The 25,348-nt window shown below is 40.2% G+C and overlaps 1 long non-coding RNA gene across 3 annotated transcripts in view; it reads left to right on the top strand.

The window, feature by feature from the left end:
• The window catches only part of LOC113958007, a 119,565-nt gene that overhangs the window by 36,712 nt on the left and 57,505 nt on the right, over window positions 1–25,348 (top strand). For all 3 annotated transcript variants that reach the window (XR_003531370.1, XR_003531369.1, XR_003531371.1), the window contains exons 2-3: window positions 501–756; window positions 24,433–24,482. This is a non-coding gene — a long non-coding RNA (uncharacterized LOC113958007). The remainder of the gene's footprint in view (window positions 1–500; window positions 757–24,432; window positions 24,483–25,348) is intronic.

A 25,348-nucleotide genomic window follows, 5' to 3' on the forward strand; every position in this document is an offset into this window, starting at 1 on the left:
TTCTGCACTTCTAGACCAGCGACTTGAAAGCAGAATTAGATGCTTTGCTAGGCTTGTAATTGTGTTTTAAGCAAAGAAAATTTTCCTAGTTTTAGAAGCTAAATGAAGTTGGGAGCAATTTGCTGTATGATACGGAATACAGTGATTCAGCATTCGTGGTGGGAGCTATTTATAGTCACTCTATTTTTATTCAAAGCTAAACAATAGCACTGAATTTCAGGCAGTTGGACCAGATGCTCAGGAAGGTCTCTATTGAAGCCCAGGAAAATATCATCTTGCTGGATCCTGAAAGCTGAACTCGTGAGGTCCTTCAGCATTACAATTCCAGCGCTGTCCTCCAAAGGTGAAATCCGGGGCTGTACTGGGAAGCTCCACTGGCAGTGTCTCCCTAAAACGTAGTTTGTATCTGCTGTTAAGGGGTTATCAACATTCTTTGTATTTTATATCTGAAGAATTGGGCGATGTAATTAATCCCTGTTCATTTTAACCATCTCTTGCAGGTTTTCATGACTGTTCTGATTCCTGTTGCTGCAGCCAGCGTGGATCCGGATGCCGTGGCTACAGAGGCTTGTTACTTTCTCATGCTGGATCCCTCAAATCCAAGAGCTACTTGGCAGTTTCCAAGGCAACCACCTGTGGAATAATTAAAAAGGATGAAGTGTTAGCCTGCCAGATATAAGGAATCCTTGCCTGGAGAGAGCATTTCACTTTCGTCTGCCTTGAAGAATCAAATGTGCTTCTGCCAGCAGAGTTAAGGTAGTACAATTAAAAAGTACTGATTTATTTTCTGGAAGTACTGAAAGTCTGAGGTGGAGCAACAAACATGACATGACTGTAAGAAAATTGCCACCGTTCATATTTTGGGTATATTTAAACATAAAATCCAGGAGAAAGGTAGTGATGGAAAAAGCAGTGTGGGTGAACAGTATTTTGGATAAGTAAAACAGTTGCCTGGACTGTTTAGCGTTTTGTGCCGTCTTCCCTCAGATGATTTTAAGCTGGTAAAGGACTAAAACGGAGCATACATTAGTGGGAGCATAAATATAGGAAGTGCAGCCTTCATGCCAAGTACACTGAGATTTCTTTGGCATTCAGTGAAGTGATAGATATAAAAGGAATGTAGGAGTGGGCTCCCTGCAAAATGACAGTCGGAATCAGGGATCGATCTTCATCCCAGAACCTAAAGGGGTGGGCAGTGACTAAATCCATGTTTAAACTGAACTGATAATCAGGTTTAGCTGCTTTGGTGAAACAGCAGCCCAAACCATTTTGAAGCCCATATTTCCCAGATTCAGAGCTGAAATTGCATTGTGGAAAAAAACAAATAATAAGTGAAAGAACCCCATTAGAATAATAAAGAATAACAAAAACCAGCAGATTCGTTTCTGAAAGTTTGAAATGTTGCTACAGAAGTTGGTGGCAAAGCTGTTAGGCTTTAGATAACTGGAAAAGTTCTTCTACAAGTAGAATATCTTACTGGATGTATCTGCTTATTATATCTTCCTTCTCTGCCAGTCATTCAAATGTAGTTGAATAGAAAAATATTATTCATTTCTGACAATGGAGTTAAATGGAGAAAACCACATTCCCATTCTTCCCATAGTCCAAATAACTGCTCAGTTAAGTCTGGTTACCTTGCCTGATGCTCTTGTACAGTTAATTTTAGGCGTGATGCTTTTATATAGTTTATTTTAAGCAAAAAAAAAAAAAAAGTTCTAAATTTTGAAGTAGAAATATTTGGGATGCCATCTGGGCTTTACATAATAAATTTTCCCTGCCAAAATGTTTGTGGGATTCTGTTGGGATGTGGATGGGATTTCACATTCCATCCCTTCCACAGCACAAGAGGATCATTGTTTTTTAGATACGGTGGGTCCAAGAAGAAATAAGAATTGTGTGGTGGCACCTCTGTGATTTGAGGGAATACAAACAGAATCTCTCCAGTAACCACTGACACCTTTTACAGCTGTTTCCCAGTTTCAGAAGTGAATACTTGCAGGTACCAACTGAGTACAACTGCAGTTTTCCACCCTAATACTTGATTTCCAGTTCATTGGTTCATTGTTCACTACATATTAAATGCTAAATTGTTTTTCTTTTTGAAGTAATTCTTCAGGCTTTTCAGTTCCTTTCAGTGTGGAGCTGAGAAAAGTGAGGTTTTTTGAGACAAATGCTGTTTTCAGATGTGAAGGGAGTGTACTGGCAAAGCGTCTACACCAGACACAGTGGAGAGGCTACAAAATTGAGACACTGCAAGTACAGTAAAGGTAGTTGGTGTGTGTGAATCCAAATCTTTCCAAGAAGCATAAATAACTCTCAAAGGTGGAATTGGATAGTTGTGAAAGAGCATTTTTGGGTGTATTTGTGTAATAGCTGGGTAGCAATCGGGTAAAGGATTGCAGGATTCCCAAGGGTGTGCACAGAGAAGTTTCATCTTGGATACTCCTACAAAACATACTAAACACACACAAGAACCTCCATTTTTCTGTTTTGCCTTGAATACTGTGGGCGAGAGTCTTCTCATGAAGCTTAGATGTCCAGGTTCTGCTGAAGCAGGTGGTGAAAAGCAGGTAGGATGAACAGCTCCCTGAAGGTTCCTGTTCCAGGGATGACCTGCCTCTATAAAGGTGCCTGTAGAAAAGAACCTCTCTCTCTCCATGGATAGTTCAACCTGAACCACTGATTTAGCCTGTTTGTCTGACATTTCAGAAACTTCTGAGTGTGTAAATAAATGCATTTGTATATCAAATTCATCTCTGCTTTTTTTCTCCATGTTTCATTCCAGCCAGAGCTTCCCATGCTGAGTGGAGTTGCACTTCATTCCTGGTACAACCCCACTTACTCATCCTCCTTTTCCCAACTCGGTCATTTGACCCTGGCAGTTTTTCCAGGCTTCATCTACAAGCCTGTGGTTCAGTATGGAGGGTACTGGAGAGGCCCATGGAGTTTGTTAACATAGTTTGTAACAGAAATAAAAACATCCAGGCTAAATTTAGGCAACTGGGCTGTGTGAAAGAAACTACAGTGACCAGGCAGAATTGAGTTCTGATGTTTTGTATATAGGTTATGTTTTAATGATCTTTATCCCTGAGAAGTTTTACAGGACTAAAGGGGAATAGTAGCTCAGGAGTAGTGATTTGTTCAATAATTTTAATCTCTTAAAGTGATTCAATACGTGTCAACATAGAAGTTGTTTCTGTAGCCTTGACTATAAAAAATTAGTGCTGTATGCACCCAGAAAAAGTAAAATTTTCTTTGTGGTCTCTTTTCTGTAGCAGAAGATTTATGTTATGCTCCATGTTGAAGTAACTTGATGATGTCTTTTTGAATGGAAAAAAATGGCAAATGCTGATATGGTAACTCTCTTAGAGATTATTTTGATGCTGTGGTTAAAATTTTCCCTTATTTTTATACCATCAGAACAACTGTATCAAGAGTCAATTACTGTGTGGTAGTGTGTCATTAAAATACCCATTAATTTTGTTAAATAGATAGGGCTGTTTCCTAGAATAGGCAGGACTTTGATCTTGTTGCTTGGAAATCCAGGTAATTTTTCAGGTTGGGATTTTTCAAAGGGAGTTTCTCTTCTTAGCAAGAGGTGCATGTAGTGAAAATGAGCAATAAGCAGCAAGTCACCTTCCAGTTAGTGGAAGAGGGAACTCAAATAGTGAATGGACCCTTTTGTCTAGGCTTCATTTTCCTTTCAAAAGGAGGGAAGTGTTTTGCTGCACTTTGGTGGATGAATGGTTTGTGGGGATCAAAGCTGCATTGCAGTGATAATGGTTTTGCATATAGAATTATCTGAGATGACTGATAGACCTTATGCTTAGTCACCAGATCCCTCTCTGCCCTCCAGCTGCTACTGCTGTGCAATTTGGATATGCCTTTCCAGTTTAGTTCAGAGGATTTTCCCTGACAGATTACACAGAAAGAATAGAATGAAAAGGTCCAACAACTTTCCTGTTATTTCAGGGACCTGTTGATCCCTCTTTGAAATCAGTGAAATAGCTAATAAAATGTTTGGGGGTTTTTTTAGCAGTAGAGTTGTTGGTATTAGCCTGTTTAGAGCTCCCCCTTTGTGGTGTGAAACTAGATGATGTGATCTGTGTTGTGATATTTATAACAGGCAAGGAAGAGATGCTGGCACTGTAACAGTCCTTTGGGATATTATATCTGTGACAGAGAAAAGGACTCACAGAGAGGTAGTGAAGGTTAAGAGCAGGAGAGCAGCTCTCCTTGTACACTCATCTAGAGCCATGGCCACAGGTGGGTTTTTGAGGAGCACAGGAACAGAATGAGAGTAAGATCCTCCTTCTGCACACTCTTCATTCTCCAGGCATCTGTAGCACAGGGATTTACTGAGCTAGATTGCTTTTTTTACAATGATTACTGGACTTGTCTTTTGGAATTCGTTAATGAGAAGTATTAAGAGCTGTAAAACTCAGTGGTTCTCCAGCCTACCTAACATGGCAGCTTGTTCAGTGAGGAACCATGTTCTTTTGTTTAGTTTAGAACCAGAACTCCATAAAAAAATCTGCTTCTTGCACTGGAAGTGACTTAGATAATTCATACATACTCTCTCCATGACAATCACAGTTTTCTGGAGCTCAGCCTGCTCCAAGGGTTGAGTCAGTTTGGATCCTGCTGATCTCTACATGAGGTAGAACCACTTTCCCCACCTCCAGTCATCCTATTTCACACTTAATTTCATGGAGATTCCTCCTGAGTTTCATTGGTGTATATTTTACTGTCCAGTCAGTAATGTACACACAGTCCTTTTTCAGTTTTTCCCACTCATTTACTGCTTTTGCTACTGCGAACAACTTCAGTATCATCAACAGATGTTGTCATCTCACTGTTGAGCCCTTTTCATGTCATTTATGAATTCATTGAACAGTGCTGGGAACAGATCCCAACTCAGATCCTCGTGGAGAGAAGAGCTGAAATGGCACCAAGTCCTGCCAAAAGCAGAGGGTGGGTTTGCCCGCTGCTGCACGTGGCACAGCTGAATTTGTAGTAAAATCACTGTGTTGTTTTGGTACACTTAAAAATCTGGAGTAATTGTAAAATATTTAGTAGGAATGGATAATTTCATGTATAAGATACGGTGTCGTCCTTTCGTCACAGAATCACTGAAGTCAGAAAAGACCTTTAAGATCACGAAGTCCAGTTGCGTCAACCCAGCACCCCCACCATGTTCACCACTAAACCATGTCCTCAGGTGCCACAACCACGTTTTTCGAACACTTCCAGGGATGTTGACTCCACCACTTCCCTGGGCAGCCTGTTCCAGGGCTGCATTATTTGTAATTTCACCTTTGAAAGATAGGGAGGGGAAGGAATTCTTGTATTTAGATGACTGAGGATGATATTTAATATTCAAAAGGGCCAGACCTGCTTTGCTCACAGCATTTTTCATCTTATGAGCTTTTAGTCTCAAAATCAGCTTGGTTAGAACTTACTGGTTTATCACTCTCTGCATTGGTGGTGTGCAGAAAATAATGTTGAATAAGGTAAATTAGGCAGTTGAATAAATCTCCACAATCATAAATACATACAGGTTTTAGATGATTTAATGTAGGAAATTGCCTTCAGAGTAGAACTGTTAACTTGTTCTTGTTTTCTAACATTAACATAGCAAACTCCTAATACATAACTGAGCCAGAACTGAAGGACCTGTAGCATAAAATAATTTTTCTCATGGTTAGCCTGTAGCTGCAACTTAGGGAAGTGTCCAAGAACAGGGAATGTAGTTCTGCTTCCCATGGCAGTCACATGTCCTTCCAGCAACCTGGGTTTAGGGAATCCTGAACCACAGGCTGTGTCACAGCTCCGTGTTTGCCTCCATGGACTTGTCCAGTGGGAACACACTTTGTTGTCCCTGCTGTCTTAGGGCTGTGAAGTGCACAGGTTGTGTATTCACCTCGTGAAAAAGGCTTCATGTTCTAAAGGTGTTTGTGAGATACCTCTCTCTCTTGCTTGGGTGGTGCTTCTGTATCTGATCTCTCTTCAATCCCTTCTTTTGGAATTTTGCTTGATTTCATCCCTCCTCGTGTGGAGCTGCTCTCTGAGTCTCGTCTTCGCTGTTCCCTGGTGTGTTACCCCCTTTCTAAGATAGGAGACCAAAACTCTGCAGAGTTGGATATGAACGTGCTGCTGTGTCCCAGTGTCCCACTGCTGCTTCCTCTTACCCCCTCTGTTCCTTTCCTAATTACTCCTGAAATTCTGTTTGCTTTTTTTGCTGCTCCTGTTATCAACCCCTGTGAAAACTGTATTTTCACAAAGTTATCTACAGTAACTCAAGGTCTTCCCTAATCAGAAAAAACTAATTTAGAACCCATCATTTTCTGTGTGGAGTTGCCTGATTTTTTTTTTTTCCCCAAAATGCAAGGCCTTGGAATTAATCTACTTGAATTTCATCTTCTGTTTTCTCTCCCAGTCACACTGTATAATAACTAGTTGGACAAAAAGACTGATGATAACTGCTTTAATGCACTTGCTGGTTTATCTTTAATAGACCTGCGACCTCAGAGTGTGGCCTTTCAGCATAATTTATTGTTCAGTTAAATAAGAGAGGTTTAACTGTACAGGACTCTGCTTTTGTGCATGTGTGTGTGTAAGTGGATATGTTCTTAGCATGTCAGTTATGAGCATGTCAATAATAAGACCTCCCTCCTTGCTGCACTACAGCTGAATTTTCTTTAAGAGCTTTCCCACTTTCTGGGAATTTCTGGGAATCCCAGTATCCAGTTAATTGGAGCACTTTCAGAGCCCTCATGTCTGTGACCTGCATATTGCAGTCCATCAGTTGGTATTTTTAGTGTTTTGGTTTCCTCAGAAGTCTGGCTGGGTACGTGTGCTCCTGGTTGTGTCATTCTTGGTAGGCTTTGGCAGTGACAGTTCTCAGCTGCCCAGAGAGGATCCTCTGTCCTTGTCTGCTCCATAGGCAATGCTGGAAGTTCTCTAAACTTTATGTACTGAACAGTGAATTCATTTGGGTTTTCATGTGGCAAAGAAGGACTTCTGAGTTTTTCCCCCTCCCCACGACTCTGTCCTGTTGAATTTTTGTCCCCTATTTTCTTTCTCATAAGACTTTGTGATAAACTTCATCCTTCTGCTGTATTTGATAAGATTTTCTCTTAGCACCTGAGTTCTGGATGTTATTTCTTTTTTTAAGCCTGAAATACTGTGATTTTACATTTAGTTTGTTGAAGTTTTTATTTTTTTTCCTAGCATCCTTGTATGACTTCTCTTTTAGAAGGACATGCTTTCTTAATGTGATTTTTTGCTTAATTTTTTTTTTAAGTTGCACTTATTCTGTTCTTATGCAATATGGGGTGTTTAGCAAGCTGTCAGCCCCTAAAAACCTTCACCTTTTTGCCTGTTCTTTTTAGTTTTCTTTAAAGAAGCTTCCTTGTTTCTTAATAACAGAATGCTTGAGGTTAGAAAGGACCTGATGAAGGTTGTCTGGTCCAGCCCTCCTGCTCAAGCAGGGCTTTTGTTTTAGCTGCACAACTAAAAATAGAGAAAACTACTGTTTCAAATATTGAACTTGAGTGACTTGTAATCAGTAATGCAGCCACTTTTCAACTATGACCTGTGCACAGGTCAGGATTGGGACGAGTCTTTCTTGGGGGTTTTCAGAGTTGTTTGAAGAGGTGGTAATTAATGGAATCTTAAAAATGCTGTTTTTACATCACAGTGACTACACTGAGAATTTATCTGTCTCCAGAATCCTACAATTTGGCCACCTTAATCTCCAGAGGTGAGGTGTGACACTGATAACTCTCTCATCTGCCTTTGTGGTAGAATGGTTTGGGTTGGAAGAGACCTTTTGGAAGGGACCTTTAAAATATCTTGTTTCAACCCCCTGCCATGGGCACCTTCCACTAGACCAAGCCTTGAAGACTTCCAGGGATGGGGCATTGGTTGTTTATCTTCCACTTCAGGCTGAAACTGGGAAGCTCTTCCAGCCTGGTTTTGTGTCTTTCTTACTGTGCTTTTGTTGGAAGAAGGTTTGCTCTTCATGAACTTCCATGTATTTTGAGATAGTCAGATCAGTCAGATGATGTAATGTGGATCCTACCAGAAGATTCCTCCATATGGATTTGTGGCTCTCATCCTTATGGAGTATTCTGCACTATCCAAAATAGCACCAGGCTAAAGCGCAGTGGTGGATGCTCTCCCAGCCGGTGAAGCTGAATTAGCAGTTTGGTCTGTCCTACTGTCACTACTTCTGTGTGGTCAGATGAGCTGCTGTCTGCATTATCTAGACACCCAAAGTGCTTATAGACCCATGTACATACTTGAGATTGAGTGAATTAAATCCCACCCCGGTATTTCAGCCGTTCGAACTGGTAAATGTTTTCACATGTAGAGAGTTTTAGTCAGTCATTGTGATGCTTAAGAAGGAGCATCTGGATCGTTGTGGCTTGCTTAAAAGTGAGGAGAAGGCTTGCAGAGTCTCTTTGGGTGAAAAAGGGTGACCTAAAAGGATAAAATGAAAGTGGAGTTTAAAATTAAATGTAAGGATAATGTAAAGGTAACATTGATTGCAAGAATGGCTTTGTTTGACTTGTGTGGTTGGTAGTTTTGCCTATTTTCCCTCACTCTTAAAAGTGAGGGAAAATAAATAAGTGAAAAGTCTGCAACCTAGAGATGGGATCAGATATTGCATTTCCAGTAGTATATATTCCATTTCAGAGACTGTTTACGAGAGCATGTGGTGACAGGACAAGGAGGAATGGCTTCAAACTGACAGAGAGTAGATTTAGTTTAGATATTAGGAAAAAAATCTTTCCTGTGACATTGGTGAGGCCCTGGCACAGGTTGCCCAGAGAAGCTGTGGCTGCCCCATCCCTGGAATTGTTCAAGGCCAGGTTGGACAGGGCTCGGAGCAACCTGAGATGGTGATCAGTGTCCCTGCCCATGGCAGGGAGGTTGAAATGAGATGAACTCTAAGGTCCCTTCCAACTCAAACCATTCTGTGATTCTGTGAAATGAGGAAAAAACCCCAACATATTCAGCAGAAGAACTTGAGTGAGATGAATCTGTCTTTAAAGGTCAGATTTAATTTATGTGTTACCACTTTCTGATAGGTCTGTGTGGTCAGTGGCAACATCAGTTGAGCTGGTTTTGAGTTTTTAAGATGAGTTTGTGTCTGGACTTACTCATACACTACCAAAAAAAGGAAAACCCAGCCCCAACCCTAAAGTGGATCTTTTAACCTATTAGTTGTTAGTGGTTGTTCATCCAAATGACTGATCTGACTCGCTGGAAATTTTGTGGTGCTTTACCCTTGACGTTCTGAGATCGCAGTGCTCAGGTTTGTGTGGGTGAGTGGACAGTCCTGTGTAACTCTGCAAACTCAGACTCGTAAGCAGCCTCTGGGCTGAGGTTGATGAACTCTTTCTGTTCCCTTTTGTTCTGTCTGTAGCTTCCTCAGTTTTTGGCTCTGCAAGAATGCAGACTGGTCTAAAAACTATGTAGATTACATAATGTGGGGCTGGGGTTTATTTCAGCTGAGTGGTAGCTGATCTCGGGTTTAGCAGGTTCTAAGTGCTCTCCTGCCCACCAAATCTTAGAGCAGGTGTTTGCTTCAACAGTGGCATTCACTGATCTCTTGTTGTTAACGTTAATTTGAGGAAAGACAATATTTTTCTGGAGGACTGAAGGATGCTGAGAGCTCACTGTTTATTTGTTCCCATCAAATAAGCGTGGATTGAATACAAATGTTCATGGATGGTGTCAGGATGGAGAGGATGAGGGGTGTTTTCAGTTAATGTCTGCCAAGAATAAAGGAAAATTAACACAAAATTCTTGTGGTTTGGGAGAATACTCACTGGTGGAGTTGTCTGCTCCACAGATGAGGGCTAAGCAGGGTACTTGGGATACAACTGGTTTGAAATGAGGGTTCAGGCACAAATTTCAGCGAGATGTCTCAGTTTCCTTGGGATACAGTAACTTGTATTTCAGTTGCTGAGCATTTCTCAAGGGAATGACCCCTGAAACCAGTGGTAAAGATTTGTTGATACTGAGGCCTGAAAAAAACCTATGCATGGCTTAAGGGTGAGGCAGGACTGCTCAGCAATCAGGGAATGATCAGGTTGGTGTTTATTCAGAGGGTTTGTTTCATTCAAGTTGTCTGTTTTCACCTTCTGTACGGTCCTGAGGTTATTTCAGGAGTGATGTTTCTGGTGTTGTCTATTTTAGACAACTGAAGCAGGATTTCAGGTTCTGCTGAGGTGTTGGCAGTGGTACAACATGTGTCTGGTTTACGGTAACTCCCTTTCATGTTTGTAATGCAAATACCATCTCTGCAGATCTCCAGAGCTCTGGTTCCCCTGGAATCCAGGGCTTCACCCAGCTTGCATTGTGAAAGGTAGTATCCCATCTAATCCCACTGGATTAAAATTAATCTCTTCTGGATATCTGATTTTTGAAGTGAGGTGAGATTTATCCAGAGTCTCTTAGTTGCTGGAATAATTCCAAACAGCAAGTAGTAAGATCTTATATTCTTTTTATCACCATTGTTGTAAACAGAGAACTTAGGCTTCCTTCATAGTTGTTATTTCTTGGTGTTCTGCCATAAAAAACTGAACAGTCTAGAGATAATTGTGCAAAGGAAACTTGGTACTTGATGTGGAGGGGTTTTTGAATTGGTAGAAGAGGATGAGCATCCTAAAGACTTCAGTGTAACTCACTTGGAAAAAAAGCTTGATTTGGTATATAAGCAGTTTTTTAGAATGATGCTGCTTCTCTTCCCTGAAGCTCTTCCAACTGAAACACACACTGCCATATGCTGCTGTAATACCAGCACACGAACTGGATTGAAATATAAATGAGCAGAACTGCAGTTTGAGGCTTTAATTCTGCAGAGGGATCCATTTTGGATCCCCTTTCCTCTCTACAGAAGGCCTAAAGTTCGTTTTCCCCCCATGCCTGTGCAAAACATTTTGGAGGCTTTGGGTCTGAAATGAGGATGAAGGGCTTGAGAGGGAGAGAGAAGAAACTTCTCCAGTTTTTTTGTCCTAGGAGAGGGGCAGTAACAAGTGACTTGGTGCCAGTGTTTCTCCTATACCAAATAGTCATAAGGCAAATTTTGTGAGCAGCTCAGGAACCTTGGATAATGCATTGGATAATGCATCCAGCCCTCTGGTAACTTCCAGAACTACAACCATAGTTTCACGGTGGCCTTTATTTCTGCTCTTCACTTACAATAACTTTTAAGGCGTGAATATTTAAGTGTTACATAGGATTTGGACTTCTCAGTGTGTGTGTTAATCTTTTTTAATCTGCTCGTGCATTTTACGAGAATTTGTGGACCATATAAACATGTTCTTTAATTGAGAACAGATAGTTTAGATGCCTCATTTTTATATTTTATGTAGATATTTGCTAAGGAAAAATGCAGAGTCTCCCAGCTACTCTTCTGAAAGTTGTTTTGAGCCAGAGTCATAATGAATAATAATGAGCAATAAATTAACAGAGCTGTTTGTTGCTGTCATTGATGGGGAAGTGCTCCTGCTGATTTTATTCCATGTGCTGATTCCATAGTGGTTGGTGCCATGATCTCAGGAGAAAACTGGTGTGTTTCATTAAAGCCATAGATATTCATTTTAATAACAACGTCAAGTACTTGTAATCTTGAAAAGGCTGGAAAACTGTGATGCAAAGTAGTACTTTTTCTTTTTTCTTTTTTTTTTTGGGGGGGGTTTTTCTTTTCTTCTTTTTCTTTTCCTGGATAGAGAAGACCTGACAGGAATTCGTGGAAGCCATTAACAACATTCCTGACCAAGTATTCAGGCACAAATAGGCCACTAGTATTTCAATAATTGATAATTAATGAGACTTTTATTTATAACACTTTGAGTTCTTTTTACGTGCCTTCTGGGTTTTTTTTTTTGGAAGGGGGAGGAATGTCAGACAAATTTCTGGCATTTCTGTGCTACCTTGGAGACTAGAAAACGTTTCATTATTGGCATCTGAGATTCTTATGTAACTTGGTATTTCTGGGAACAAGAATTTTAAGAAAAATGCTGAGCAGTTGAAATCTTCTCATAAAATTAATAGATTCAGAACCACTGTGTTAAATATTTCTGTGATAATTTCCCCAGAAATTCTAGTATCCCGAGCTCCTGAAATGCATTTCTTTTGCTGGGATTCCATCCACAAGGAGTTAAAACTCTAGTGCCGTGGAGTAAACGACACACTGGCAGTTATTGCATAAAAACAGTGTCTTTGATTTAGGAGAATATTAAAATGGAATAAAATGGAAGTGTGAGGAGAAGGTGAGGAGTTGTTGCCTCGTGGCATCAGGAACAGAGCTGGTACTATTTAAGACATGAGTTTTGTGCTGGTTTTTTACACAGACCCCAACACACGCCTGTGTGAAGGAGTTTGCCCTGATTTCTTACTGCTGTCGAGATTTTTTTGTTTTCTTGAAGTTCTAATGGGACAAACCAGGGAAAGACTTTCTCTGCTTTTCCCCTGTGAAGCAGTGTGCCTTATTTTACCCACTCTGTTCAAAGCTCTTATTATATTCAATAGAGAGAGCTTGATTAATTTTTTTTTTTCAATATAAAGGGAAAATGGTGGCCTGCTACTCTTGCCTGCTGTGAGAATTTCCTGATTCTTAAGTAGATTAGAAATTGCCATATTCTGTTACCTTCTTCAGGGCACAGAGAGTCTGACACAGGAATCCACAGATTCGGGATGACTCAGAATTAAAAATGAGTCAGTTATGCCTTATTCGGTCTAATTTTATTTTATTTTTTTTTTAAAAATACAGAATTAGAAGAAACAGTTCAGAGCTTGTATACTTTACTTTTTGTGTCTTCCTTGGGGTATTTCTTCTGATGTTCTTCATTTCTCAGGGCACATTTGTGGTGTTGGGCAGTTCATTCCCTTTGTTCCCGTTTCCTCTTGGAATGCTCTGAGCAAGGTGTCAGTGATGGGCTCTGTGAGGGCTGGCACAGCCACCCGTGGAGGTCTAACATGTGCTTCTAAAAGCCTTATCTTTTCCTGGATTACTGAACTGGCTGTGCTGTCCACTTTGGTTCCTCCACGTACTATCTAAACTTTAGTCAAAAATTCAGGTTCAGGAGTTGCAGAAGGGATGGCAGTAAAAAGTGTTTGGATGATAGAAGGGCTGGAAAGAGGGAGCTGTGTCACGAAAGCAGCAGGCATGTCCTTGGTCACTTCTGTTAATTGCTTTTTTGGCTAAACTAGTGTCCTTTTGTGTAAATCCTCATCATATTCTAATAATACACAATCTGAGTAACTATTTATGACTGCCCTAAATTAAACTCCTAGATTCTCTTTCTTTTCTCTATCTTCTGTGTTACTTCCTGAAGTAATGAGGTGCAAAAAAAATAGTAAATCAGGTAATTTCCATGCTTGTATTTTTTCAGGTAAGTTTACCAAGGGGAAAAACCATATTTAAAATGCTTCTTTCGAGGCAGAAGAACACAGTTGATCTTGAGGGACCACACAGCAGTAAGCATTACATAGCAGTAACAATAAAATTAAACATGAAAATTGACTTCAGTGCAGTTTTCAGTTTCCATAGCTAGCATTTAATAAAGGGCAAGCAGTGTTAGGAAAAGGGGGAATGGCTTTAAACTGAAAGATCAGATTTAGATAGGATATTAGGAAGAAATTCTTTATTCTGAGGGTGGTGAGGGCCTGGCACAGGTTGCCCAGAGAAGCTGTGGCTGCCCCATCCCTGGAATTGTTCAAGGCCAGTTTGGAAAGGACTTGGAGCACCCTGCTCTAGTGGAAGGTGTCCATGCCCATGGCAGGGGGTGGGAACTGGATGATCTTTAAGGTCCCTTCCATCCCAAACCATTCTGTGATTCTGTGGAATTTTTAGATTCATGTGTATACCAGACCTGTAACCTTGGCTGGCTTTCTGTAGAAGATAAGAATTTTTCCACAGAAGTGCATCTTGGAGGGCTGTTAGAAGCTCTTCGGTCCTAAAACACCAGGTAATGGTAAATATTTAGCAGCTCTGTTGCTAAAAAGTGACAAGTTATTTCAAATTGGAGCTTGTTTGGCTTCCAGCTGTAATATCTTGCTGTGCCTTTCTCTCCAGGGATTGCAGGGTTGTTTGTTATTTGTCATATTCACAAAGTACCTATGAAAACAAGGTCACGGACTCATCTCCGTAATAAAGGACGTGTTTGGCCTGGCGTCACGGAGTCTGTGTCCCAGCCAGACCCACTCTTTTCTGAGCTCTTCCTCTGAATCCTTGCCAGTACTTCGGCTTCTTCTCAGTGTGGGTATCAGAACTGGACATGAAGTTCTAGCCTAGAATTCAACTTGATTTGTTGCATGGACACTGAAGGGGTGATGTCATTCAGCCAAGCCCTTAATATGGTTTTGCCCTGCACTGGCCGTTCGTACCAGGATGATTCAGTACAATTCCTTCCGAGCCCTTCTGTGGGTAGAAAGTGTCCAAATCACGGAGGAGTAGCCTGAATTCCTTCAAAAGTGAATGATTTCTGATTTGTTTAGGCTTAAAATCAGTTGTCTTTGACCCTCAGCTCACTATGGAGTGTTACTGTTTCCTCTTCAGTTATCTACAAACTCAACTCTAAAGTATTTTTATAATTATTATGTCGATTGTTTATAAAATTACCGGGGCCCAATCCCTTCATGTCACCCATGCTGTAATAGGAAAGCCTGCCATCCACTTACTTTGCATAAGAAAGGTGTTACCAACTCTGGAAAAGATGAGGGGACTTGGGTATCCCAGGTGAATATTCTTACGGACAGAATGAGTCATTTTTGTGTGGACTTTTAACATGTGGGTGAGTGAATCATCAGGTGTTGAACAGATTAATCTTTTTTAATAGGACACTCACAAGGTAATGTTTTCTCACTGAGACAACTTGTACCTGCCTAAAGACAATATTACGGAGGCAGAAGGACAGTGACGTTGTGTGCCTTGGAGCGAGTTAACTTGGGAGATGATCCATGAAACAGCCCAGTGTTGCTTTTCATAGTCCTTGGGATGCGTGGGGAGTAGTGACCTTTAAAGTATTGTGAAGAGTAGAAGAATTTTGGGGAAAAGTAATAAAAAGTTGACAGATAGTTGCATAAGAAATTAAGCGAGAGTTTGACTGCCTGATGTGCTTGTGTTATAAAGCAGTTGTCAGTAGGTTGTGTTGGTCTTTATTTCCCAGTAAGTGATAGGACGGGAGGAAGTGGACTGGAGGGGGAGTTTAGTTTGGATATTAGGGAAGATTTATTTACCAAATTGTTGTCAAGCACTGGCACAGCTGCCCAGGGCAGTGGTGGAGTCACCGTCCCTGGAGGGATTTAAAAGATGTGTGGATGTGGCACTTGTGGACATGGGTTAGTGGTGGCCTTGGCAATGCTGGACTCTGTGATCTTGGTGGTCTTTTCCAATCTGAATAATGCAGTGTGAGTTTGTACACTTGGTGATGATGATCCAACATGTATCAAGAGCATGGTAACCAATAAATCCGTGACTGCTTGTGTTTTCTGATGAAGTGCTGAGCCCAGTGCCCATTTAGGTAGTAAAACCAGACTAAATTTCATAGATTTTCTCAGTGTTGGGTTTGTGTTTTTTTTTTTCAGTCCACAGCCAAGTTCCAGCATCCAGAATTGTGCTTAGTGTTGGGTTTGACCGAGATCTTAAAATGACAGAGCAAAACCATCTTGCTGTTATGACTGATTTAGGATAGGAAATGAAGTACAGAATTTGGGCATGGGTAGGTAGGGTTTGAGGGCTTCAGTGAAAACTCACCACAAGTTTACGTGAAAAACTGTTGATTCTTTCCTAGAACTTGAGTTAAGGTTTAATTTTGTACCAATGCTGTGAGCTCAGGCAATGTTCTTTATAGGTTTCATTATAAAGCACTTCTCAGTAGGTGTCTTTTAGAGGCTTTTGAAGGGATAAAAATTATTACAGAGAGTCTTGTCTGGACCAAAAAAACCCCAATTTTCTGAGCAGCACAACTTTTTTTATCTAAGTCAGGGCTGCAGGCTGGAAATACATATTTTGGTCACCAAAGTAAATTTGAAGGGAGATGAATTCATTCATTGCAAATGAAGGTGCAGATGCTTTTAGAATCTGACCAAATATCTGTAAGTAAAAGCATCGTCTTTGTCCTTACAGACTTCTGAATATGGATTTCATGTAGAGTGGAAGGGTTGAACACCAGAAGTGTAATAATAATAATAATAAAAAAAAAAAAAAAAAAGACCACAACAGCACCCCCACTCTTCACACCCCCCTCTTCCCAGCTGTCGAGCTCAGTGAATTTCACACCATGGTTGCAAGGCCAGAATGATTATGAATTAGGGTTAGCACAAAATCTAGCTATTTGAAAATTTTTACAGCATTTTACTGTAATGGAGAGGCTGGAATTTCTCCGAAAGACAAATCTGAAATAATGCATGAGAGCAGGGAGGTCACACTTTGAAAACGCAATTCATTGTGACAGAAAATGGGATTTTTAAGGTTGTCTTTCAAACAGACCAAATTGTGCCTTGTCTCCCCCTGCACTTTACCATTTGAATTCTCATCTGCTCTTCACTCCTTCATGCTATGTCTGCATCCCTGGGTGCAGTACATTAAAAATCTTTCATGTAATCAATGTTTTTTGACTACTGGTTGATTTTTGACCTTCATTCTGAGTGTCCTTGGGCAAGGCCCCAGGCTGTCATGACCAAATTCACAGGAGATGCAGGATATGGTGAGCTTTTTTAAAATATTGCACTATGAAGAGACTCTCTGAGGGAGTATCTTTATTGTGGTGAAAGTAATACACCAAGTTTTAACTGTGATTGCAGCTTCAACGTAGCTGACTCTAGTTAGCCCAAGGCTATAACATACTGCTTTTTAGAATTGTAGCATAGCCATTAATGGGAATTTGTTTAGAAAGGGTGTGTATGCCTGAAGGAAGAAGTCCATAAAAAATTAAAGCCGCCTGCTTATGATGTGCTTGGTATGTACTGTTATCTTTGAGCTAACTAAACTGGGTGCTACAGGTGAGAGCAGCAGAGCAGTTCTCTAAATAAGTCACTTCAGCCTTGAAAGCTATATTTGATAAGCTTTTGTTGGCCCCAGTGGTGTGCAGCTGGTTCCTACAAATGAGTTTTCATCTGTGTGCTCAGTGATTTACAGCTCTTTGAGTTTGAAGCAGTGTCTCTGCTTTAGGGATGGCAGAAGATATGTGGCTTTCAAATATCCTTACAGAAAGTAGAATTTAATGAAAAGGTTTACAGTAATTGGTGATAAAGATAACAGTCCAGTTCCAGGTCCTCAATGCACGACCCCTCGCTCTGGCTAGTGTCGCCTTTCCTTATATTGGCAACTTTCTTTTCATATAAAAAGAGGGCAGATTTAGATTAGATATCAGGAAGAAATCCTTCCCTGTGAGGGTGGTGTGAGGCCCTGGCACACGTTGGCCAGAGAAGCTGTGGCTGCCCCATCCCTGGAAGTGTCCAAGGCCAGGTTGGACGGGGCTTGGAGCAACGTGGGTTAGTGGAAGGTGTCCCTGCCCATGGCAGGGGGTTGGAATAAGATGATTCTTAAGGTCCCTTCCAACCCAAACTGTTCTATAACTGCGATTCTCTAATATATAATAATACACTTTTTAAAGACCATTTCTATTCATGGCAGTATTAAGAGGTATTGTGTCAAAGAACAAATTCTTTTATTGCTGCAAAAGGAGTATTTATAGAAATAAGCTCCATGCCAGTCTCAGCTCCTTGCTTGCTACCCTGTTTTAAAGGAGGTGTGAGAGCTGTGAATGCATCCTTCAGGGTTTCAGGAAAGCATTGATACTTCAGTTGGCTGTGCCAGAACACCTCAGTGTATGTTAAGATTTAGTAACATCCCCTGCAGACAAGTCAAGAGTTCCCCAAGAAATGCCAAATGGAAACCAAAACCAATGTAAAGGCAGGAGAAAAAAAAAGCATGATTACCATCACAGATCTAACAACCTATCTTAATTTCCCCAAGAAAACTGTAGTGGGTTGGTGGCTTTTCTTCTTCCCACTCCTTTTGGCACAGCATGTTCTCCTGGGACCGTGGACAGGAAAACTGTTGTGTTCCACGCAGGAATCTATTATCCTGCTCTAATTATGCTCAGTGTGGCAGCTACTACTCTTAAGAACATGCTACACTCATGGTGTAAAAAATTACAAGAATTTAGCTTTTAATTTATTTGCCCTCCCATTTGGAGAGAACACTTAATGTGATTTCATACAATAAAACCAACTATGTGAGCGTTCACAGAGGTGATTTTCTAAATTTAAGATTTCCTTTGAATCTGTTCTTATCACAGATAGATTGGATTACTATGGGCTGTGTCAGCGTGAGTCACTTGTAAGTGCCTGTTAATCCAATAAACCTGAGCGGTTTCTTATGGAAATACTATTTTCTGATTTCTATTTATATGATGGTCCTGGCCTTGTTGAATCCACACTGACTTCACTGGAAATATCTCTTTGGAAAAAAACTGGTATAATTTCGTATGTTAATGGAAATTGCAGCGAAGCAGTAAAATGAAAAAATAGCCTCAAGTAATTAATAAATGGTTTAGAAGTTCTTTGTGTCAACTTTATTAGATATTCTGTAACGATACTGCCCGAAACTAAAAATAATCATCCTCAGAGGAGGTTGTTTTATTGTGGTGGGGTTTTTTTCAGTTATTAATATTGTTTTACTCTCCATATCATGTTTTCATACTATACTGCAAGTTGTTTTCTTTCTGTTGTTTCCTCTGCCCTACTCAGTGATAGTGGTTGCATCACCCTGGGCTTTAATTTCCCACCCATAACATACTCAATTACTGAAAACTAAACAGTTAAGAAAAGAAAAGTAGCTGGTTTAAAATCTTAGCTTAAGCCTTTTTGTGTTTTACTTGTGCAGCAACTGGTATTCAGTGGCAGCAGAAGGCAGAAGCTTTGCCTTTGGAATATTTGCCTGAAATAAGAAGAAAAAAATTAGGATAAGGAATGTTTTTCTACCCTGAGATCCAGTGTGCTTCTGAACCAGAGAAGGTCTAAACACTCCTAAAAGCTAGCTGGTAAAACTGGTCCTTTTTCAAGCTAAAAAGTGCAGAATATAAAGATTTATGTTATACATTGGGAATTTCTAGTGCTGAGGTGGGGGGAAAAAAATGCATTTACTGGAAATAGTTTGACAGAATTCAGCATTTGTAACACGTGCAACAGTGCTGCTACTGTAAGGCACCACAATTTTCATAATCTTAAATTTACATGCACGTACCAAGTTTCCAAATATCTTCCTCCTCTCTGTCTCTGCCGCTGAATTTTCTCATGCGTGGTATGAGGGATGGGATGCTGAAAATCCCTGGATTTTTGACGTGTTAAGACAGACTTCTGTAGATGTTGACTGCCTACACGATGACACATGGAATGTTTATTGAGCCTGTGCAGTAAATGCTGCTGAGGGAGCTGGATCCGTAGTGGAGGGGATGAGAAATTATAAATCCTGATCCCTGGCATTTTGCAGAGGCAGCTCAAGACTGTGAGGTTGAGATTTCAGATCTGTTAGTGATAGTAGTTTATTGGTAGCTATTTCAAATCCTAATCAGTTGAGATTTCAGCTAATTTTACCAGCTAAGCAGATGTCCTGGTCTAGTGGAAGGTGTCCCTACCCATGGCAGGGGTTTGGAACTGGATGATCTGTAAGGTCCCTTTCAACCCAAATCAGATTCTCTGATCTCTCCAGAGATACTTAAAGGAGTACAGAGGCTACATAGAGACCTGAGGGTTAACAATGTCTAGAGTAAAAGCACAAGAGAAAAGAGAAAACAAAGGTGTACATCATGTTGATATATTAAATTTAAGTAATTTGAAAAGTAGAAACAAGGACACAATTTAAAACTAATGTAAAAGCATATTAGAATCATAGGATGGTTTGGGTTGGAAGGGGCCTTAAAAATTATCTTATTCTGTTCTTATTCATGGCAGGGACACCTTCCACTAGACCAGGTTGCTCCAAGCCCTTTCCAGCCTTGCCTTGAGCACTTCCAGGGATGGGGCATCCACAAGTTTTCTGGGAAACAATTAGATAGGGATTATGCAAAAATCTAAAGTAAAAAGACATGGGTAACCAGCATTAATAAGGGACATGAAAAGACCTTGTAAATACATTGGAAGTTGGAGGGAGTCAAGGGAAAATGCAAGTCTCCTCCTTAGCAGAGTGATGATAATAAATGAGAGATACCACACTGAATAAACTGCTGGGTGTAATTGTCTAAAGGAACCAAAATCCCTTTGGACTCACTGTGGGAATAGTTTTGGTAATTAACAGGTCTCATTTGAAAGCAGTGTATTGTGATTTTTCCCATCTGAGACCAGTGCAGACTTTGGCACTTTACTGGAAAGCAGGATGTTTTGGCAGGCTGACTGAGAGAGTCAGAGGCAAAATTTCTTCAAACATCAATACTTCAAAAAGCAAGAGTTTAAAAACATTTATATAAGTATATTCATTGCTGTGGATTGGACAGTTTAGGTAAGACCAAATCACTGTATCTGATCCAAATGGGCTGTGTAGGAAAAAGAGCAGTGTATGGATGGATACTGAGTGTAAAGTTGTGGTCTGAAACCTGCTTAGAGCTCTTTCCTTTAAAGTCAGGAGTTGCTAAGACTTCCTGATCCCAGGGCTTTTCTGGGGGAATATGAGACAATAAAAATTCTGCTCTTAAGAGGAGGGTTTTTTTTTTAATTTCTTTGTGGTCAGCAATGTGGTGCACATTACCAAGAAGTTCTGTTCCCTTCCAAACACAGACAGTAACCATAAAACCAGAAATAGGGATTTTTTTTTTGTGGTCTGTGACACAAAATACTCCCACAGAGATATTCAGTGGCAAAAGAGGACTCTCACCCCAGGTATGTGAATAAGGCTGAGTTTACCCAGTAGGTTTTCTGGTTTGTATGGAATCATAGAATGGTTTGAATTGGAAAAGATTTCTAAGATCACCAAGTCCAACCATCAACTCGAAAGCACCACCGTGTTCGCTACCAAACCACGTCCTCAAGTGCCATATCCACTTGTTTTTGGGCACTTCCAGGAGTGGTGACTCCACCACTTCCCTGGGCAGCCTGTTTGATGCTTGACCACTCTTTCCATGAAGAAATTTTTCCTGATATCCAGTCTAAACCTTCCTTGTTACTACTTGAGGCCATTTGCTTTTGTCCTGTTGTCCTCTTACCTTGTTCATCCTTCAGCAAGAGTATCTGTCCCACTTGTTATCCTGGAAATGTTGTATGGAGTCCTTCCTGGACCTGAAAAAGGGGATCCAGTCATACCATGTGTGTTGGTTTTCATGGCACGTTCAGTGTCTCTCTCCTGCTACATGTGGATAAACTTTCCTGCAGGCAAGTTTGACATTAACCTGTTCAGCTCCAGGTACAATCAGGCGAGCAGGAAACTCAGGCTGAACAGAAAATGCTTGGGGAAGCAGTAAACATTTCGCTGATGGAGTATTTGGGAATATATATTGAGGGTAGAGCTTGGTCCTTAATTTAAGTTTTCTGGATGAGGTCAGTTGAAGGACAAAACTCATGGTAGGTCAGGTGGAGAGAGGAAGCCTTACAGCAAATATTTTTATGTGCAGAGCTCCAGCCTGTACATGCTGGGGCTGTTCAGCACCTACGAGGGAGGGCTGAGCCTGCTCTGCAGTCTGAGATTTCTCACTCTGCTCCCAGGAAGAACATGCCGAGGGTACCTTTTACCAGCATTACATATTCTAAAATTAAAGGTTCAGTTAATAAGTCACTTTAACAACAACAGCAACAACAAAATTACAGTCTGTTCCTTGGGCTTTGTGCAAAACTAAGAGCTGCATACTCAAATGGAATTATATATTTTCTTCTGGGAACGAGAGATCCAATTTCTGTGCCATTTTACGAGATAGGTTTGGTACTGGCTGTTTATCAGACATTGAGAGCACTGCAGAGAGGGAAGGGGGTGGAAGAAAAAAAAAACCAAAAAGTAGTAGCAGAAGATGCTTTAGTAGTTAAGTACTTCTTTTGTAGGAGAATTGTTTCCAGGACAACAAGGTTGATGGAGTTATAAAGTGAGTGTGTGTTTCCTTTCCTCTTCTACTTGTTACTAATCAGTGAGGTAGGAAAACCTCTGTCTGTACCCGAGTTGTTACATCAGTTTTTAGTCTGTCCTGGCTTGACTGCGTGGCTGTTTTCAGCTATTTAGGAGATACCTGGTGTACAAGAAATCATATTTGCCTTGTTGTTTGTTAAGATCACACGGTATTTTAAAAAATCAAAATCTGGACCTTGAACAGCTCTGTTTGGTATTTTTTTGTGTGTGTTTGTTTTTCAGAGAAATAAACCAGCTTTGTGCTTTAAATTTCAAGCTCATCTCGCTGGTGGGATGCGAGTTTCTTTCACTGTTTGCACAGAATTTTTTCTCTGTTGATATAATACATATTTTTTTGTATATACTAATGATATACTGTCATGCAAATGAATTTGGAATAAATTAGAGTATTAATTTTCTCCTAGAGTATATTCAGCTGTAGGACTCCATTGTGAGATCTATTTTCAACTGGAGTTTGGAATTTGGAATAAGAAGGCACTGAATTAAATGTAGTTGCCAATTTTAAAGGGGCACAGCTCGCATAAAATCACACCCATCTCCAAAATATGTTGATCTATTTAAAATCTGGAGGAGTATGATGAAATCTGTACTTGTGTGGTTTTCCTTTGTATATTTAATTGTACTCTGAGCTTAATTTTTTTCTGGATTGTTTTTTTCCTGCACAACATTTTGAGAAAGAAATGTCTTTTTTTATAAAAAAAAAAAAACACCAAAAATATTGGCTGTGCATTTTACAGGCAAAAAAATAACAAAAATAGTGGCCAGGTCATTAGTGAAAAACACACTTTGTAAAACTCTATTGTTGTGCTAAATTAAAAAGCTTGACGTTTAATGGTGCCCCTTATATAAAGGAGTTCGATGATTTCATACCCCCTAATGATACATGTATTTATTTCATATTGAGATTTTAGGACTCAAGATTAAGAAAACACTTCTCATGCATAGTTGTCTGATGAATTAATGAGATAACTGTCTTCCTTCTGAAGGCATCAGGGTTCTGCTGATGCTGGAGCTTGGATGCCACGTGCCAAGATCTGTGTGATCACTTTGTGGACAATTAAGTTTTATTCTTTGGATTTGTTTTTCCGTCCAGTTCTGTGATCCTTTTATTTATTTGGGGGAAAGCAGTATGACGTGGCATGAAAACTACCACACTCAGGTGACTGATTACTGCACCATCTCCATATCCTAGGGCTTTCTAACTTCTTGGGGAGTGAAGCAGTTTGACAAATCCATGTTGGCATTTACTTGTTGCTTTGTTATTCCTTCCTGGCTGCAATGCAGAGCCAGAATTCTTTCTGCCTGGTGTCCTCCTCTTTCCATCTCTCTCTCTCTCTTTTTTTTTTAATAGTCTCTTTTTTTTTTTCTTGAAAATTACCATTTTCAGCAGAAGAAGAACAGCCCTAACCTTGAGTGATGAGATGTCTCTGTGCTTCATTTTCCAGCACGTCCCCAGTTACTTAGTTTTTCCATTATCTGGAGCATACCAGTTCTTCATGGAGGTTTGAGTACTTCTTCCAGGTCGCTACTTGGCCTAGTAAGGGAATGAGGAATTTTTTTGCAGCTTCTGCTGGAAGTTTACTAATTATGTGGTTAAATAGAGAATGTAGCATCAGAGCATTCTTTTTCAGGACAATACCCTCATAACTCTACTTAGGAGATTTTTGTGTGTGGTTTTTTGGTTGCTTGCCTTTATTTTTTTTTGTTTCAATTCCCAGTAAGGTATGGATATACCTTCTCTATTTCCACAGGTAATCCAAAGTACAAAGCAGGACATAAAGGCCAACCCCTTCAATGTTCAGCTCCCACTGAAGTGTTTTACAGTGCCTGAAAGTTTGAGCAACCAGATACGACCCCAAAGCAAGGGCAGGTCATCACCTTCCTGAATTAGGTGCTGAAGGCCAACAAGGAGCAGTCACAGATCTAGCAAGACTACAAAGATATCTTTGAGCAATTAAATATTTTCTTTTTATTTGTTTATTCATTTATTCATTTTCTCTAGCTATGAGGAATTTCTTTGGTCAACTCTGCAGTAGGTTTTGGGATTTATTTCTAGTTCTTCAGTGTTATGCTCTAGTCACCAGGCAGTCTCCATGGTTCATCTTGATAGAGCTGTGTCATGTAGCAGAAATACTCTGGCAATCAAAATCAGAGAAACAGAAAAGGAAGGAGGGAAATATTTTCCAGTGTTGACTGAAAGCAAACAGTAAACTTCAAGCATTAATTAACAATGTAATGAGAAACTTCAGTTCAAGTAAATACTTTTTTTTTTAACAGAATTTGTCTTCTTCCTTGTGTTGCAGAAAAAGGAACGGTGGCTGAGTTGTACAAGTGAACCAGGACAATCCAAAACGTAAGTCAAAGAAGGATGTTCATCTTCCTCTTTTATAAGACTGTAGGTCAGTTGTTCTCTAAGACATCCATTTAATTAAAAAGGCAACTAGCTTTCCTCATTTCGCAGACTGTGAGTGCAGTTTGTAGAACTGTCTTGAGTTCCCTGGTTTGGAGCCACGTGGCTCGGGGTGAAGTTGCATGAGGTGGATCACTTTTCTCCTTTTGTCATCACTGTGTCAAGGCATAAAGGAGTTCAGGGTTGGGTTATGTGCTTGCAAAATTACTGCTGTTTTAGCTGCTGTGGTCCAAGGATGTGGAGAGGAGAGGTTTGAAGGCAGGAAGGGCTGGAAAGGGATTTTGGGCTCCAAAACTTTGTATCAGCTGGTGTGAGAAAACCTTAAGCCTTCCTTTCAGGCTACTGTATTTTGACTATTTTGGAATACATTAAAAACATTTACTTGAGTATTGTAAGTGTTTGATGGTTTGATGGGGTTTTGAGAAACCTGGTCTAGTGGAAGGTGTCCCTGCCCATGGAACTGTAGATGCTCTTTAAGGTCCATTCCAACCCAGACCATTCTGTAGTTCTCTGGTTTAGCACAAGAATTTTTTCCATTTTGGTCAAGAAAGCAGCATGTTTTTCCGTGGTGTTTTGCATAGCAAGCCTCATAGATCATCTCTCTGATTCATTTGTAGTAGACAATGGCAAATTTTAAAGAGAGATGCTTTTAACTGTCTTGAACAGAGCATGTTCTGTGCAACAACAACATCTACATTGCAATTGTAATAACAAAACCCAAGATGATTCTGAATTTGGTTTCACACCAACTAACAAGTGGACTCATTAAAAGGTGATGTGAGGTTTTCTCTGTATTGTTGACTCAACTC

The sequence above is a fragment of the Corapipo altera genome, unplaced genomic scaffold, assembly GCF_003945725.1.
Source record: "Corapipo altera isolate COAL_440 unplaced genomic scaffold, ASM394572v1 178, whole genome shotgun sequence".
Lineage (NCBI taxonomy): Eukaryota > Metazoa > Chordata > Aves > Passeriformes > Pipridae > Corapipo > Corapipo altera.